This window comes from Dermacentor variabilis, chromosome 4 (genome assembly GCF_050947875.1).
Source record: "Dermacentor variabilis isolate Ectoservices chromosome 4, ASM5094787v1, whole genome shotgun sequence".
Taxonomy (NCBI): Eukaryota; Metazoa; Arthropoda; class Arachnida; order Ixodida; family Ixodidae; genus Dermacentor; species Dermacentor variabilis.
This window is the reverse complement of record NC_134571.1, coordinates 218,742,620-218,759,677: the sequence shown is the minus strand read 5'-3', so window position 1 is coordinate 218,759,677 and position 17,058 is coordinate 218,742,620.

The window sequence follows — 17,058 nt, the reverse complement described above, 5'->3', positions numbered from 1 at the left end:
GGTCCCACGTCGTCAAGGTGGCTTCTCGATTCTCGAACCACGTCTTGGCGGCGTCCTCCAATGCGAAATAGACATGTCGTAGCTTGTCGTCGCTTGCCCAGTTGTTAAACGTAGCGACCCTCTCATATGTTTCCAGCCAGGTTTCCGGGTCCTCAAATGTGGAACCGCGGAACGTCGGTGGATCCCTGGGCTGCTGCAGCACGATGGGGGACGCTGGGGCTGCCATTGGGGTTGCCTTGGCCACAATCTTCTTGGTCTTCTCAGGTAGAAGTCCATGCTCCGGGGGCAGCTGTTGAAGACGGCGGCTTGCTCGGTGGTCCGGGACTACGTTGGTGTTCTGTTTGCGGTCTGGGCTGGGATCACGGTTTGTCGGGGGCGTCCCGTACGTGAACGAAAAGCACCTACACCAGATGTCACGTGGTAGTGACGGTGAAGAAAGAAGCAGTACGGTGGAATACAAAACTAGCTTTTATTGGGCGAACCTGTGCCCACAAAACAGGCTACACTTGTAGCACAACGATAGCGGCGAACACGGTCGGCGATCGTCGGAAATCTGATCAGCGGGCCAAGCGCGTCCGCTTTTATACAGCAGTCGGCGAATGTTCCAGACTAATCGTTCGGACCCGCGTGCCTTCCTCAAAGTTCTACACCATTCGCGTCACGCGATGAAATCAGGTAACACAAGGTTCGGCGACAACAGACAGCCGGGTAGAAGCATCGATAACTTTCCAGAAACGTCGGATACATGCAGGCGCATCCCTCGCTGTGTGATTACATTTGTTAAGCGGCGAAACGTGGTCGCCCGATAAAGATAAGTACACGTGTCAATATAGTTCATGGGTCATTGCACAGGTCACTGCCTCCCACGTATCATTTGCTCTTCCGATTTCATCGGTGCTGTGTCTACTGCAATGCACTGCACTCTCTCTCTCGAAGAAGAAACTTTATTAAAGAATAGTCCGGCAGTTTTTGCTGTGGTGGCCTCAGGTGGCGGCTCGAAGTCCTTGGACTGGGGCGGCATTTTCAGCTTGCCGGACGGCCCAGAGCTGCTCTGCCAGCTCTGAACTTTTGAGAGCCCCCTCCCAGTGGCGGCGACGCCTACGGAGAAGGTCCCCGGCGGCTCCCGCATCCAGGGCGGCGTCGGGAAGATACGAGCTCGAGCCTTCCCGTACTCTGGCAGCGGCCGCGAACGGAGCTGGTTTGATTAGCGTTGTTGCAGGCACATTCCCAGAGAATGTGTCGCAGCTTTGCTCTCTTTCCGCAAGTTTTACACGCGTCTTTTGGATATAAACGCGGATAGCAGTGGTGTAATATAGCGGGCTAGGGTAGGTGTGTGTCTGGAGCAAGCGTAAAGTTACGGCCTCGTTCCTGTTCAACTTATCGTGCGGTGGCGGGAATGTGCGTCTTTCGAGTCTGTAGTCTTGGGTGATGTCTCTGAACGTGGTTAGGCGATCGCCCCACACCCAATGTGTTTCTTGTTGCTGCATTTCTGTTGTAGTGTTCCGATCCGGCAGATCCGATGCCCCGCTCTCGGGGGCGGAGGTGGCGGCCACATAATCAGCGGCGGCTCGGCGTGTGTGAACCTGGTTGGGCAGCAAAGCCAAACGAGTGCACGAAACAAAGCACGATTGACCGTGGCACCGTCGTAGGAGTCGACGAAGCAAAATACGTTTTTTGTAATTTGCGATTTAGCACACTTCTTAGTTAATTACCTTACTGAAACTTGGAAGTACTATGTCCTTATCCTAGCAAACAAACATGAGGCTTTCTGTGTCTTTCCCTTAGAAGCCCATGTATCTATAGCAGACGGGAATAACATAACTTCTACAATTTCACTGTCAACTACCTTTAATGAAAAGTAAATGAAACTCGGCGTAATGATAAGAGTCGTCTTAGTGGCCAATTGTCACATAATTCTTGGGGATAGTTTTGATAAAACAAGAGTTACAGCCAGTTTTTATGAGCACTCTCAATAAAGTTGACTTTTCCGCAAGCCTTTTTGTTCAATACGAAGACGTTAAACAGCCCAGGTAGCCCCCTACGAGAGCACACGTGCGGCTCATTCATACGTGGGCTACAGGTTTGCTGTAAAAACAAAAAAAGCGCGCCAATGGTTTGTTTGTGCAAACAGTGTTGCACTCTGTACGTACAAAGAACAAGTAGTTCAAGTAAAGTTCAAGGTTCTCTTTCTTCCTCGGTTCCTACCTCGAGGTGCACACTGATTTGGCATGGCATGCACATCCTTCGCTCAAGATGGGTTTAATGTTGTGGAGTTTATCGCGGAGCTCAGAGTCCCATTAATTTTGCTGTAAACATTTATTTATATTCGCAAGGATGATGTGTAGTCTCTGCCGGGCTTCTTTTAGAAGATAAGTTCTTAATTGATGTTTTGAGTGAAGAGTTGATTTGGGTGTTCGGGGAGGACTCGAAGTCTCAGAAGAGAATTTGCAAGAAAGAAACCTGCACTTATCAAGTGGATGTTCATTTCATTACGCACAGAGACTTGGAACAGTGGATCTTCGGATAGCTGTTGTTGCTACTCGGAATCCTACATTGTGAACTGGGTCTAAAACTCTCGCTGTTGTCATCCTTCTCCTTTGCTCGTGCCAGACAAATCTGAGTTGCCGCGGCAATTTAAAGCTGTGCTATTCTTTCAACTCCAGTCGATTTGTCCAAAACCGTACGCAAGAAGACATATTGCCCACCGACCCCATCACTAAAACTGAGGAGGCGCGGGGGCTGCCCGAGCCCTCCAGCCCCTCCGTAGTCGGTGCCTAAGCAAAACAGAGTCCTTCACAAAGTCTTTTTTTTTTGCGAAAACTATTCAAGAATAGAACTGTTTGCCTGTAATTGTTGTCGGTGTTGTGTCAAATGATACATTTTTTGACCCCTTGAAGAGAAACGAAAGGCTCGTTTCTTTTCTATGAGGGTGAAAGCCTTAGCTACTCGTGGGTCGAAAAATTCACCGTCCAGCGTTATGATATGAAAATTCAAGTGCATGCGCCAGTGCTAGAAGAAAGTAGAAGTAATCATATATATACTTTCACAGTCGGTAATGTCGTAAGAAGTGGACGCTGATGGCGGGCTTGGAGACGATGAAGAATAGTTTTAATATTATCGCTGCTCTACGCTTGTTGGGTCAGCCATTAAAAGCCATCTGTAAATAGACGCACGCTTCTTCCTTCCCGTAACATCATTGGTGGAAATGCTGTCTAATCACTTGCGCAAGACTGAGCTCCGCAGTGGACGTAACCTGGTCGCCATGTCATCCGAAGGAGAGAGTTCAACCACGACCCCATCGTCGCCACTGAGGGTCATCTTGGCCCAGCCTCGCGACCCTAGCATGTTTTCCGGGATTGACAACGTTGATGTCGATGACTGGTTACGGAATTAGGAACGGGTCAGCGCACACAACTGGTGGGATAAGACACTTATGCTGGCTAATATTCTAGCTCAAGAAAACAGCACGGGTCTGGATTGAAACACACGAAGAAGAGATTACGAGTTGGGTCGCAAACAGAACCTTAGAGAGTTGTTCGGCAAGCCCGTCGGCCGCCAACGTGCTGCGAAGAAGGACCTTGGGATCCGTGTACAGACGTGCACTGAATCTTACGTGGTGTATATCCAGGACGTCCTCGCTGTTTGCCGCAAAAAGGATGACAATATCGCAGAGGCAGACAAGGTCAGCGACGTTTTAAAAGGCATCACGGACGACGCGTTTAACCGGCTTGTTTATAAGAACATAAGAACGGTCAATGAGATCATTAACGAATGTTGCCGCTTTGAAGACGCGAAAAGTCGCCGCATAGTTCAACATTTTACGCGTCTACCTAATACCGCAGCTTCATCGACGTGCGGAGACATTTGTCGACCGCTTGAGCCCACCTCCTGCGATAACGTCGTACGTATCGTTTGGCGAGAAATCGAAGCAGCGTCTCCTGCCACACGAGTGACGCAATACCTTCACGATTCCCGGCCGCTTGTCGTTCAGTCGGTCATTCGCCAAGAACTTGCCAATGTGGGTCTTCCTTCCATCTGCTCCGCCAGGCGTCCTGACTTTGCTTCGTCTGCTGCCTCTGCCCCTGTTCACCGGAGCCAATACGGTCCATGTCCGAGCTATCGCAACCTGGCCGAATGGCGCACACACGACAATAGACCCATCTGCTTTTACTGTGGACGTGTGGGCCACATCTCTCGCCACTGTCGAAGTTCCTGGCCAGCCCACTCCCGACCTAGCTTTCCCGCCTACCGCCGCTCCCCAGTTAATCCTCGCCCACCATCACTTTCCACCGAGGTTGAAGACGCACCTGACGACGCTCGAGCCACCACGACCGGCCGTGCGCCATCAACACATAGTCGCCGCTCCCGTTCGCCGCAGCTGCGTCGCTCTCCATCCCCAGCTTACCGTCACCGCTTTCCGACGGGAAACTAACTGGGGTAGCTCCTGGAGGTGACGCTGCTCTAGAACACAGGCCTGAAATTCCTCTGCTGACCCTACCTACCAGTCGGAACCTTCTGGACGTCGACGTGCATGGTTTGCCCGTTACAGCACTCAACGACACTGGAGCCCAAATTTCCATCATGAGTGCGGAGCTTCGAACGCGCTTGAAGAAAGTACTTCTGCTCCGACTCGGCTGCTCCAGGTCGCCGACGGTGGAAGTCCGGCTGTGCTTGGAATGCGTACTGCTCGTGTCAGTGTCGCCGGTCGCCACACGTCCGTTTTGTTTAGTGTGCTCGAACGTTGCCCTCACAATGTGATCCACGGACTCGACTTTTGGCCGCCCATTCTGCTCTGATTGACTGTTCCGCCGATGTTGTACAACTTGACCTACCCCTACCTCTTCCCATTGACCTTACTGCTCAAGCTCCAACTCAGCTTTGTTCCGTGGATTTTATACGCCTGCCATCTCTTGCAGCAACCGGTATCCCTGTTTTAGCCTGCCCACCTGTACTTGACGGAGGCCATGTCCTTACTCCCGCGACTTCAGTCCTGCTTTCTCAAAATGTCTCCTTCCCACACACCATCGTTTCCGTTGCGGACAATCAGACATGTCTTCCCATCCTAAATTTCGGACAGTGCCCACAAGTACTTCCTCGAGGCATGTCTCTTGCCATGTTGTCACTGACACACGGGTGCCACATTTCCGCTCTATCTGTAGCGCCGTCTTCGACAAATGCTCATTCTGCCCTTCTGCATCAGCCCCGACCGACAACTTTACAAAGATGATTGCACAGGACCTCTCAACTCAACAAGCCGCAGAGCTCCGTGGCCTCCCCGAGTCCTACTCCGACATTTTCGACCTGAACGATCGCTATTTGTGTCACACGACGGTCGTGGACCATCGTATAAATACCGACGATGCAGCACCTGTTCGCCGACACCCATACCGGGTGTCGCCCTCTGAGCGACATGTTATCCAGAGCGAGATTGACAAGATGCTTGCCAAATGGGTTTTTGAACACTCTTCCAGCGCGTGGGCGTCCCCTGTTGTTCTCGTCAAAAAGAAGGATAACAGCTAGCGATTCTGCGTTCACTATCGTCATCTAAACACGATCACCAAGAAAGATGTATATCCACTTCCCCGCATTGACGATGCTCTGGATTGTCTCCACGGTGCAACTTATTTTCCATCTATAAACCTTCGCTCTGGATATTGGCAAATTGCCGTGGATGAAATCGACCGTGAAAAGACCGCATTCGTCACGCCTGATAGCCTATATAAGTTCCGGGTAATGCCTTTTGGCTTGTGCAATGCCCCGACGACCTTTGAAGGGATGATGGACATGCTCTTGCGTGGTTTGAAATGGTCCATCTGTTTGTGCCACTTGGATGACGTCATCGTATTCTGTTCAGCTTTTCCGACTCATTTTGAAAGACTTTTATCTGTTCTTTCTGTTTTTCGCACCGCTGGCTTGCAGCTCAACTCGCCCAAGTTCCACTTTGGTCACCGCCAAATAACCGTGCTTGCACACCTCGTCGATTCGTCAGGCATTCGCCCCGACCACGCTAAAGTTCATGTTGTGCAGAATTCCGCCGTACCAACTTGTGGCAAAGATGTTCGCAGCTTTATGGGCTTTTGCTCATACTTCAGCAGGTTTGTGGAAAATTTCGCCCATGTTGCCCGTCCCCTGACTGACCTCCTGAAGAAAGACGTTCCTTTCTGTTGGGGCTCTGAAAAAGCAGCTGATTTCTCGCCGCTCATCACGCTGCTCCCCACACCTCCTGTTCTCGCTCATTTTGACGCCTCCGTTACGACAGAAATCCGCACTGGCGCCATTGGCTACGGCGTCGGCGCACGTTTAGCTCAGCACCAATGCGGGCACGACCGCGTTATCGCCTACGCCAGCCTCCTGCTCTCTCCCGCCGAGCGCAATTACTCGACTATTGTGTGCGAGTGTCTCGCCCTCATTTGGGTGGTGGGCAAGTTCCGACCTTACATATGGTCGACCATTTACAGTTACAACCTACCACCACGCCTTTTATTGGCTTTCCTCCCTCAAGGATCCCACCGGACGTGTCGGTCACTGGGCCCTACGGCGTCAGGAATACACATACACTTCGGTCTACAAGTCGGGTCGTCTAGATCAGGACGCCGACTGCCTGGCTTGTCATCCCGTCGGTGTACCGGACGGTTTAGTGGATGTCGCACATATCTGCGTTCTTTCGTTCTCTGCCTTGCAAGACATTGGTGCTGAACAACGACGCGATGAATCGTTACGTACATCATCGAGCGCCTGCTCTCTGATCCGTCTGACCCATCCCTTCACATGTCCGTACTACAAAATGGCATCCTATATCGCCGCAACATGCACCCCGACGGGCCCGAGCTCCTAACCGCCATTTCGTCTCATCTGCGACAGCTTGTACTGCAGCAACTGCACGACGTTCCCACCGCTGGACACCATGGCGTCACGCGGGCCTATGACCGAATTCGGCAACGGTTTTTATGGCCCCGTCTCAACCGCTCCGTCCAGCGCTATGTTGCCGCGTGCGAGTTGTGTCAACGCCGGAGAAGACCAGCTGTACCTCCTGCCGGACTGCTATAGCCTTTGGTTATACCGGCCAACCCTTTTATTCGCGTTGGCGTTGATGGCCTCGAACCATTCCCTATATAAAATAACGGAAATAGGCGGATTGCCGTTGCTACGGACTATACAACTCGCTATGCCATTACTAGAGCCCTACCGACCAGCTGCACCACAGACGTCGCTGATTTCTTGCTTCACGACGTTATCTTGCACCACGGTGCACATCATCAACTTCTCACCGATCGCAGCAGATACTTTCTTGCCAAAGTCATAGACGACATACTTCGATCATGTGCTACTAAACACAAGCTTACTACCGCTTACCATCCTCAAACTAACGGGCTTACCGAACGACTGAACCGCATATTAACTGACATGCTGGCAATGTATGTTTCCTCCGATCATCGCGACTGGGACATTGCGACTGGACGTTCGCCTACAATTCCTCGCGCCACGACGCAGCTGGCTATTCACCCTTTTATCTGCTCTTCGGCCGTGAGCCGATTTGCCTTTCGAGACTTTCCTTTCGCCTACACTCGGCTCACCGACAGAGTACACTCGGGATGTCATAGCCACAGCGACCCAAGCACGCCAGATTGCCCGCATTTGTCTTTCTGCGTCACAGACAGGCCAGAAGTGCCGTTACGACCAGCGCCATCACGACGTGGACTACGAACCAGGTGCTCTTGTGCTAGTTTGGTATCCAACTCGGCGTGTTGGTCTTTCGGAGAAATTCCTCTCACTATACTATGGCCCTTACCGCATCCTTCGCCAGGTGATCTCTGTCACATATGAAGTGCCTCCGCTGAATGCCACGGTGCCTTTACCTCTCTATGACATCATCCACGTCAGCCGTCTCAAACGTTACCTTTCTCAGACCGATGAGCCTCACCAATAAGGTGCTTTTTCCGGCGGGGGTGATGTCACAGTCGCTAATGTCGGAAGAAGAGGACGCTGATGGTGGTCTTGGAGACGACGAAGAGTTTTAGTATTATCGCTGCTCTACGCTTGTTGGCTCAGCCGTTAAAAGCCATCTGTAAATAAATGCACGCTTCTTCCTTCCCGTAACGATACAAACCCATGTAGTACTCAATGCAAACCATCATTTATTAAAGTGTCAAAAAGTTCGTTCAGTGAACCTAGGTGTCTTAATGGTGTTCATAGACTTGCATGACCGTTCTAACTTGCCATTAATCACGCAGAACCAGTGGCGACTGAAAGTAAGAACAAGATGAAAACAGGTAAAGAGGAAACAAGTAAAAGGAAGCAACAACGCGTTCGAATGAAAATCTCGAAGTAACTTAAAAAATATCTCTTGACCGCGCAGGCTTCCGCCTTCGTCCTCTTTAGCGTATGCTAATGTGGCTGTCAACTTTTGTTCTGTTGCTTGTGTAGAACTGTATGTTGACGACCTGTTTAACCGACATTAATATTTTTCTCCTTTACACGTTATGTGTTGACGTGAAGAAATTTTCCAAATACCTTTCAAACTCTTTGTACCCCCGCACCTACTGTAACTATTTGGAACTGTGGGTACATAAACGAATAATTCTTTCCAAATGCAAAAAAAATGAAAAACGGAAGAGCTGCTACGCTGTCACTGCCCCCGACTCATTTATATGTAGATCTCACAGCACCTAAACAATGGCCGCAGTGCTGTATTCCGAAGCTGTTCGCCCCGCATTGCAGTGTGGATGCCCATGTGCGCTTGTATTCCGAATTTTACTTTGCGCACTTGATTAACTTACAGTTCTCGGTTCTCGGCTACGGTATTGAGACGGTGCTATAAGGAGACGGCCATTCATTACAAGGTCGGCCATGCTGTTGCGCTGTGCTTGCTGCCTATAGCGTCTGTAAATAGTCAAGTCCTGAACTTATACTTCTGCTGGAAGCATGACAGTAGTGCGCGAACAAAGCAGAGTCAAAGAACACAAACGAGGAAGAACAAGCACGTCCCCTCCTGCGTGGCTCGAAGAGACCGGCGTTTCGCGCCCCACTGCGCGCACACTCGATCCTTTTCCGACGAACCAAAGCAGAGGACGCTAAACCAAGTTGTGACGTTCAATTTTCCAAGCAACTTTGTCCTCCGTCTTCATATCACACGCACAAAGGGTCTGTGTTGCGCATTTTGAGTTCGCACCAGTGTTACCAACCATACTGTAATTACGACTTGCGGTTGGGACTAATGACGTTTTTTTTTTTCATTTTTGCTACTTTGTCGGGCTGTAAGCCCATCCGAATATTTTACAGCATTATGTAGGTGTTTAATCTATATACCCTTGGATAGCGCAAACATCACTAGACCAGGTAAGCCAAACTAATGCTGAATGCTTAAGCAATATGTTTCCTTGCTTCACGTATTCAAAATTCGCATGATAATCAAGGCACGGTGTCGTCTTGCAGATGTTTGTACAACTTGACGCTCGCAAAACTATGGCAATAGGTTGAAACTAACGCCATAGAGTCTGTAGCGTAAGGTTAGACACACTTGTTTTGCTGCCAGTGGAAGACGTTTCGCGGGCCAAACTTAGCTAGTGGTGCACACGAAGCTAGATGCATTGAAGCTAGCAGGCAAGCTCAAGTGCGCAACCTCCGGGTTCGCTTATAGTTACTTTGTCAGGCAGCTCCCGCCAAGGTCAAGAAAGGATTGGGCCAGTCAGTTCTGCGGAAACCCGGAAAGCGGAAGAAAGCACTAGAAAGCGAATAATTGTCATCTACGAGAATGTAGCACGAAGCTACAAATGAAACCCGCACGGGTTAACAGAAATAAGGCTCATTTGAAGAAAAATTCTTCTTGTTCCGGAATTTTTCACTTTCATTAGGAATGATTGCGGGCTTCTGGACCGTTTTCTCGGCGCTGCTCTTAGTTCAGAGGCTACCAGTAACTACCATGGGGCGCTGCAAACACTAGCATTATGCTAGCTTGCTGTCTTAACCAGGAAGGATGGCACAAGAATGGAGAGCGTTGTCTTCTTATTTAATAGCAACGAGAATGCCTCTCTGAAAGCAAAATCAACCGTGTCATTTTGGGCAGACATCGAACGATTAAGTCAAAGATATTTGCTCCGCTCAAAAATAATTCAACGTTCGCTGCTAATACTGATAATAACTTCATCCACACACTAAATCGAGGACTAAAGAATCGTTTTTAGCATGAGTGAAAAAAAATAATTAGTTGGTGTATATTTTATACAGGGAAAAAACTATTTATCCACGTTGATTACAGAAATAACAATTGGCCGTGCGCCTGCTGCCACGCTTGAAATGCGTCTCTCTCACGCGGCGCGCGGGAACCCGAGCGGCGAAGACACTTGAGCCCCCGACACCTGACCTCAGCAGGAGCGCAGTCACATTGGTGGTGTGGCGCCGTCTTATAGGGGCGTCGTTAAATATAAACAGCAGTCCTTCTTTGTTAATGAAACCAGGTTATGTATATCTCGGAGGCTTTAAAATAGTTCTAGCGGGACGTCTAGCAATTTGCACTGTCCCTCCAGTCTCCACTGCAGGCTAGTCACTGGGTGCCTGGTCACAGCTTGTGACTGCAGGGGATTGTTCGACTTGGTTTCGAGCCTATGTCGACCGTCGCTTGATTTGGTCATAGTGGTGGCGTACTTGTGCTTGTGGAGCTGACACTGTTACAATAGTGGATCCACTGGTGTCGTCAATGTCACCGAACCACCATTTTCGTCCTCTAACAATATTGCGTACTACCTTATCGCCCTTATTGCAACGTGTAGCTTGTAGCCTCCTCTTATCCCTTCTTAGAAATAGCAAGGCCGAGCCTTGCTTTGATAAAATAACATAGCAGCTGGTCTACTGGGGACGTTCCATTCGGACGCGGCGCTCTGCGGTACGTGAGCAGCCATTGAGTGAAGTGGAGCTTGAGGTCTCCTTCTTCTATCTTTTTGAGGCAGTGGTTCACTGTACGGATCGCTCGCTCTTCCAAGCCATTTACTGCCGGATGGAAAGAAGTAGTTCGGATATGATTGGTTCCATTTCCTTCAAGAAATCCCTGGAAGGGCTGACCAATAAATGGTGCTCCATTGTCTGTCACAGTATACCTTGGTAATACAAACCTCTCAAAAATTTCACTCACGAGTTCCACCATTTTCTCAGAAGCGGCATTTGGCACAACGGGCACTTCGAACCACTTTGACTATACATCAATTACTACAAGTAGCATTTGCCCCTGGAGTACTCCAGCGTAGTCCATGTGCAAACATTCCAGCGTTCCTGCGATTCAAGCCAGGGTACCAATGCTGCTTTAGGGGCCATTAGAGAATGTTGTAGACACTCTGGACACCGTCAAGAGCAGTACTCTATTTAGGCATCTATGACAGGTCACCAGACAAGGGATCTTGCCATACCTGGTGAGCTTCATGGAGCACCTTAAGGACACGCATTACAGCCATCGAAGCCGGCGCACGGCCGATCGTGGCTTATGAACCTACACGTGAATAAATAGTCGTATCCCTGTATAAAATATACAGTAACTGGCGGCGAGAATAAGATGCGTCTCTCTTACGCTGCGCGTGGACACTGGAGCGGCGAAGACCCTTGAGACCCAGACGCTTGAGCTCAGCAGGAGGTCAGTCGAACTGGTGGTGTCGTCTCACAAGGGCACCGATAAACATACACATCACTATTGGAGTACTAAACTTTCACGCCGTCTCGGTAATGGAATCAACTTCTATAGCGACTAGCTGCATTGGCCTCTGGAAAAAAGAAAGCATCTAGACATAGCAAATTAAACCTCGTAAAGAGGAAATTTATCCATGGAAGACATTTTCCTGAGCTTTACCGAAGAACAAACAAGTATTTATAAACTCGTAGTTTCCTTGATGGGTTCGTGAAGACAGCACACTAAATGAAATCCCTTGCACTTTCTTACATGCTCAGAAGATAATCACGTTAAAACCAATAAATCTCTCAAAACAGTACATCAGATCATATAATGCTGTTACGTTGTACTGAGGATGAAAAAACGACGCGCTGTGAGAACGGCGAATCGCAAATTTGACGCTTTATTGGGTGAGCTAGGGCCCAATAAAACAAGTAATACTCAAGCACAACGCTATCGGCGAGCAAAGTCAGCGATCGTAGAAAACCGGATCTGCGGGTCAAGCGCGCTGGCTTTTCTAGTACATGACTCGAAGAAGCTGGCAGCGTAATCACTAGTGCCCGCGTGCCCTCCGTAAACTATTACACAATCTGCCTCGCGCATACAATCAGATTACACAAGGTTCGCCGACAACAGCAATGAATAGAATCATCGACAACATTAGAGAAACTTCCGACACATGCAGGCCCATGCTCCTCAGAGCGATAAAGCTTAACATTTGATAGACACTCGCAGCGCACAGCAACATTATTCGCTCCGTTACTGGTACTCTGTTTTTCCGAATGCTGAAATCGTTAGCTTTAGTAGGCCTCTCACCAGGCTCTGTTGGAAAATTTGGTTATATACTCAACGCTGTAAGGCTTCGTCTAAGGAGCACTTTGCTGAAAGGATTCTTCACATTAGTTCATTATTACATGAGGCAGCAGAAACTGAAATGTCGCGTTGGCATGCCATCAGTACTAGAGCTTCGTAGCTAACACTGACAGTTTCGCCCGTTGCCCGACTAGCGTGCGCAAGAGTAATTCCATCTTTGCCTTCTTGCGCACTGGGGACGAGGGACCATGTCACATTGGCGTCACGCCTACCCTCTTTTCTTTTTCTCTCGTTTATCATTTTTAGTGCTTCTTAGTTTTTTTTGTTTTTTTTCCTGGGCGGTGTTCTTGCAGTGGCAGCATTGCGATTTCGGCAATTGGACCGCTGGCATGGAGAACATTCTTTTTTCACAGAATTAAGTTTCTTATCCATGGAACAAACAAATAAACATGCAAATATATTTATTGTCATGCGAGAAGACATTAATTTAACAAGAATGTTCTTTTTAATTTTATTTGATTTGTTTGTTTCCATCAAGATGTGAGCAGGCCCACGCCAATGCCACAAATTAACGTGAAGGAAACTGGAGCCTCATTTGCTCGGGCATGGATATTTATTACCTCCGGTTTTGTCACTCACACGCGGTTCGTGTCCTTGCAGATGAAACAAATCTCAGGAGTTGCATTGCAAATCAAAGCTGTTTAAAACGTTTGCGCGGAAATTTGAGGGCGAATAATGAGTATTTTTACACAAACAAAATTGACGTCGCCGGTTAAGGAGTCTAGACCTACTTTCAAGTTTCAAAACAGTACTCATCTGTGTGGCCCTTCTAACTTCATCGCTAATTATAGAAGGAGCCTCCCTAACCTGTTCATTACTACTTCGAATAGATGTATCGTGGTTGTTTTGGGGACTGTAGAGGTCAGTATAGAATTCTTCGTCTGCTTTTACTACATCTTCCAGATTGCTGAATATATTACCCTGCTTATCTTTGAGTGCATACATCTTGGTTTGTCTTATGCCAAGTTTTCTTCTCACCGATTTTACGCTGCGTCCATTCTTTACGGCTTCCATAGCCTTTCTAACGTAATAAGTTCAAATATACATTATTTTCTCCTTGTTGACCAGTTTTGACAGTTCCGAGAATTCTACCTCATTTCTTAAGTTGGACATTTTCATTCTTTGCCATTTCTTTTTTAGGCCCTTTTTTACTTGGGAGAGCTTGCCTACTGGCTGCCTTGGTGCCTTACCTCCCACTTCAATTGCTCCTTCTGAAGCCAGCCTACTTACGGTTTCATTCGTTACCTCTATGTCATCTTCACCTCTCTGATCTAAAGCTGCATATTTCTTTGCAAGTTCCAGCCTTAGTTGGTATGCGTCTTACCTTACTGCGTCTTGGCCTTACGCAGTTAGGCCAACCTTACTGCGTCTAGGTTGGCCTGTTTCTTCTTGACCAATTTTGCTCTTTCTCTTTTCAAATTGAACAGAATCCTGGACGTCACTAACCTATGATCACTGTATTTTACCCTACCTAACACCTCTATAACCTGCACTATGCTGGGATCGGCAGAATGTATGAAATCAATTTCATTTCTTGTTTCACCATTAGGGATTTTCCATTAAGGATTTTCTCGATAGACCAGTGCCTTAAATGCCTATATTTTAGGTATCCTCGTGGCGTTGGTAACAAAGTTGTTGAAATTCGGCCGATGTTTTCAAATAGAATTTTTGGAAAGTGCCGCTCAATTAGGTACCTTAGTGCATTGCGATGAAGTTTGACGGATAGCCGAAAAGTCAATATGCTTCATTCATGGCCACGCGCAGAAGGGCGCCCGGGTGAGGACTTGCAAGACTGTATGCTTACACGAACTGTTACAATAAAAAATGGCTACGTGCACCTATAGTAAAGATTACTAAATACCTTTTCATTTAAAGGTGCAGAAAATTGTGAGAATGTGCCCTTTTATTAACCGTTACGTGAATAAAGGTTCCAACTTCATTTCTTATTCATAGGTAAACAAATTCGTGAGAATATGCGCCTTTACAAAAGGTTACGGGAAAAAGGTTACAATGCAATTTTTATTCATAGGTGCACAAATTGTGAGAATATGTCCCTTTATTAAATGTTACTGTGCTAACAGTGTAGCTATGTACCGCTTCCCTCTGTAGTTCCACTGGCCCGGATGATAACACAGATAAATAAATAAGTAATCACACCAACATATCATACTCTTGGCGGTGCACTATCCAAAGATACATCAGAGAGCATTTATGCACCCATGCGTGGTGATAAATGATCAATATCAGCAGCAGGAATTTCACTGACATGCCATATTTCTAAAAACTAACGCTTACAAGATCTCTGAATTTAAACACAGAACCGCATTTGCGAACGTTAGCATTGGCAACATTACTCCTTTCCAAATTCCTCGCACCACCTAGCATTTATTGTAACCCCGAAGTGCTCTATTTCGGAGCTACGTTCTGCTTCCCCTTCATCGGCAGATTGCCTTGGTAGAAATAATTCCTGCGCCTATGTATGCACAGTCATTTACACTGACTGACTATGGGTACGGCTTGCTGTCGAATCGACGCCGCGCGACTACTCATTTCTTCGCATTTGCACACCTTCCAATATGAGCCTTCTGGCATGCAGTAAGCAGATTAAGGGCGCGACGAGTGCCAGCACGGCATTAATTACCAGCTCGACTTGGCGCTGCTCGATATCGGCGGAGCCTGGTGTGAGCGGCGCGCACTCTCATAAGTTAGTCGTCAAGCATTGTGCCGACCTGTCAGACAGCGTGCTCCGCCGCCACAGTCCCGTGGATCACGAGGCGGCCCGTACGATACTTTGCTCCCCGCAAGAGACCCTTGAGTAAACACGAGGAAAGACTCATCGCACCGATGCCCTGCCACGGTTCCTGGGACTGTAAGAAGAGACGCTGGGGTGAACGCGGGGGTTCGAGCGAGGCGAGAAAGAAGAGCCGGAAGCCAGCCAAACCAGAGAGACGGCACGGGAGACGCGGCCGAGGAAGGCAGCGACGGCAACACGTTTCACGCCGTCGCTCTGTAGATAATAAACAGTTTTCATTTAGGCAAGAATCCAGCCTTTTTCATTGCTGTCATGGCACAGCCGACAGGATCTGCAGACGCGTCTTTCCCGAACGAAGAACGAGCGGCCACCACGGAACCCAGCAGAACGCCATCGATCAGCTCGGAGTCCACATTCATCTGGTCACCGGTAAAATCAACTGTCCGCGACGTCCTCAGCGCCCTGAAAAAGCAACGGCTGACTGACGAGCTGAGAATCCGTGACTTCCGTGCAGCGGCCCCAAGGACCATCTCGTGACCCGTCTCCAAGACGACAACACTCGCCTCCAGGCCTTACTGGACACATCATCCGGCTCAACAACCAGCCAGACCGAAGCTGATGGGGACGACCTCGAAAAAGCGGACTCAAAGGCGCTGGCAACGATCGAGAGTCTGCTTGCCGAGGTTCACCAACTGCGACGGCTTCTAACCCAGCAACGCGGGTCACACGCTACGATTGACACAACGGGGGCACTGAAGCCAACGCAGGCGCAAGCTGGGGATGAAACGGGCTCCCAATGTTTCGACGGGATCCAAGCCCCCGCTACAGCAGCGAACCAACGGCCTGCAGAAGTCAACCGGGGCGCACCTCCGCAGCCCTCGCCGGAGAGCACCACCGCCAGAGCTCCAGAGGGCACGCCAAGCATGACTGAAATCGTGGCCATGTTCGCACGCGCGCAGCTGCAGATGACAGAAGCGTTGTCGAGAATGTCCGCGCCAGTTCCGCCCGTGCTGATGCAGTCTACGAACGATACCGCGTCCGTCATCACCGAGTATGACGGCGATGTACAACGAAATGCCCAAAGGCGGATCACGCAGGTGGAACGCATTGCTGCACTGGCGCACTGGTCCCCATCACTGACGCTCGTGACGGCGGCAACCCGGCTGCAGGGCGCCGCAGAGGACTGGCACAGCTCTTACGTCATGGCATGTGAAACGTGGGACTCTTGGAAGGAAGCATTTGCCTCTTGTTTCGACCGGAAGCTCACAATGCAGGACTTCTTGGACCTGCAAGCTTCACGAAAACTGATCAATTCGGAGACCCTAGTGGAGTACATGTTCTCTAAATATGCTCTACCGGACAAGTCTCCCTACCCGCTTGCAAATGAAGAGGGAATTTCGCTGATACTCAGCGGGAGCAAAGACAACACCTGGGTGAATCCTCTGGCTGCACAGTCCTACAGCAGCGTCATTGATGTGATGGACCGCGCAGCGCTGCTCGACACCAGGCGGCGTAAAGCAATAACGACGCAAACTACGCAGTTCCGACAATCTCAAGCTGAGAAACAGAGCCAACGAAACCAAATGAGGAGCAGCTACGAGAACAGAGCGGCAGCTCACGATGGACGCTCCGGGCCGAGCGATCAGTCAATGCGGCGTGAACACCGAGAACCAGTTCGAGCTGCGCGAGGACGAGCCTGCTTTAACTGCGGCAATATGGGATATTTGTCGAGGGAGTGCACCAGACCCAAGAAGGAGGCCACAATCCACGCGGAACGACGCCG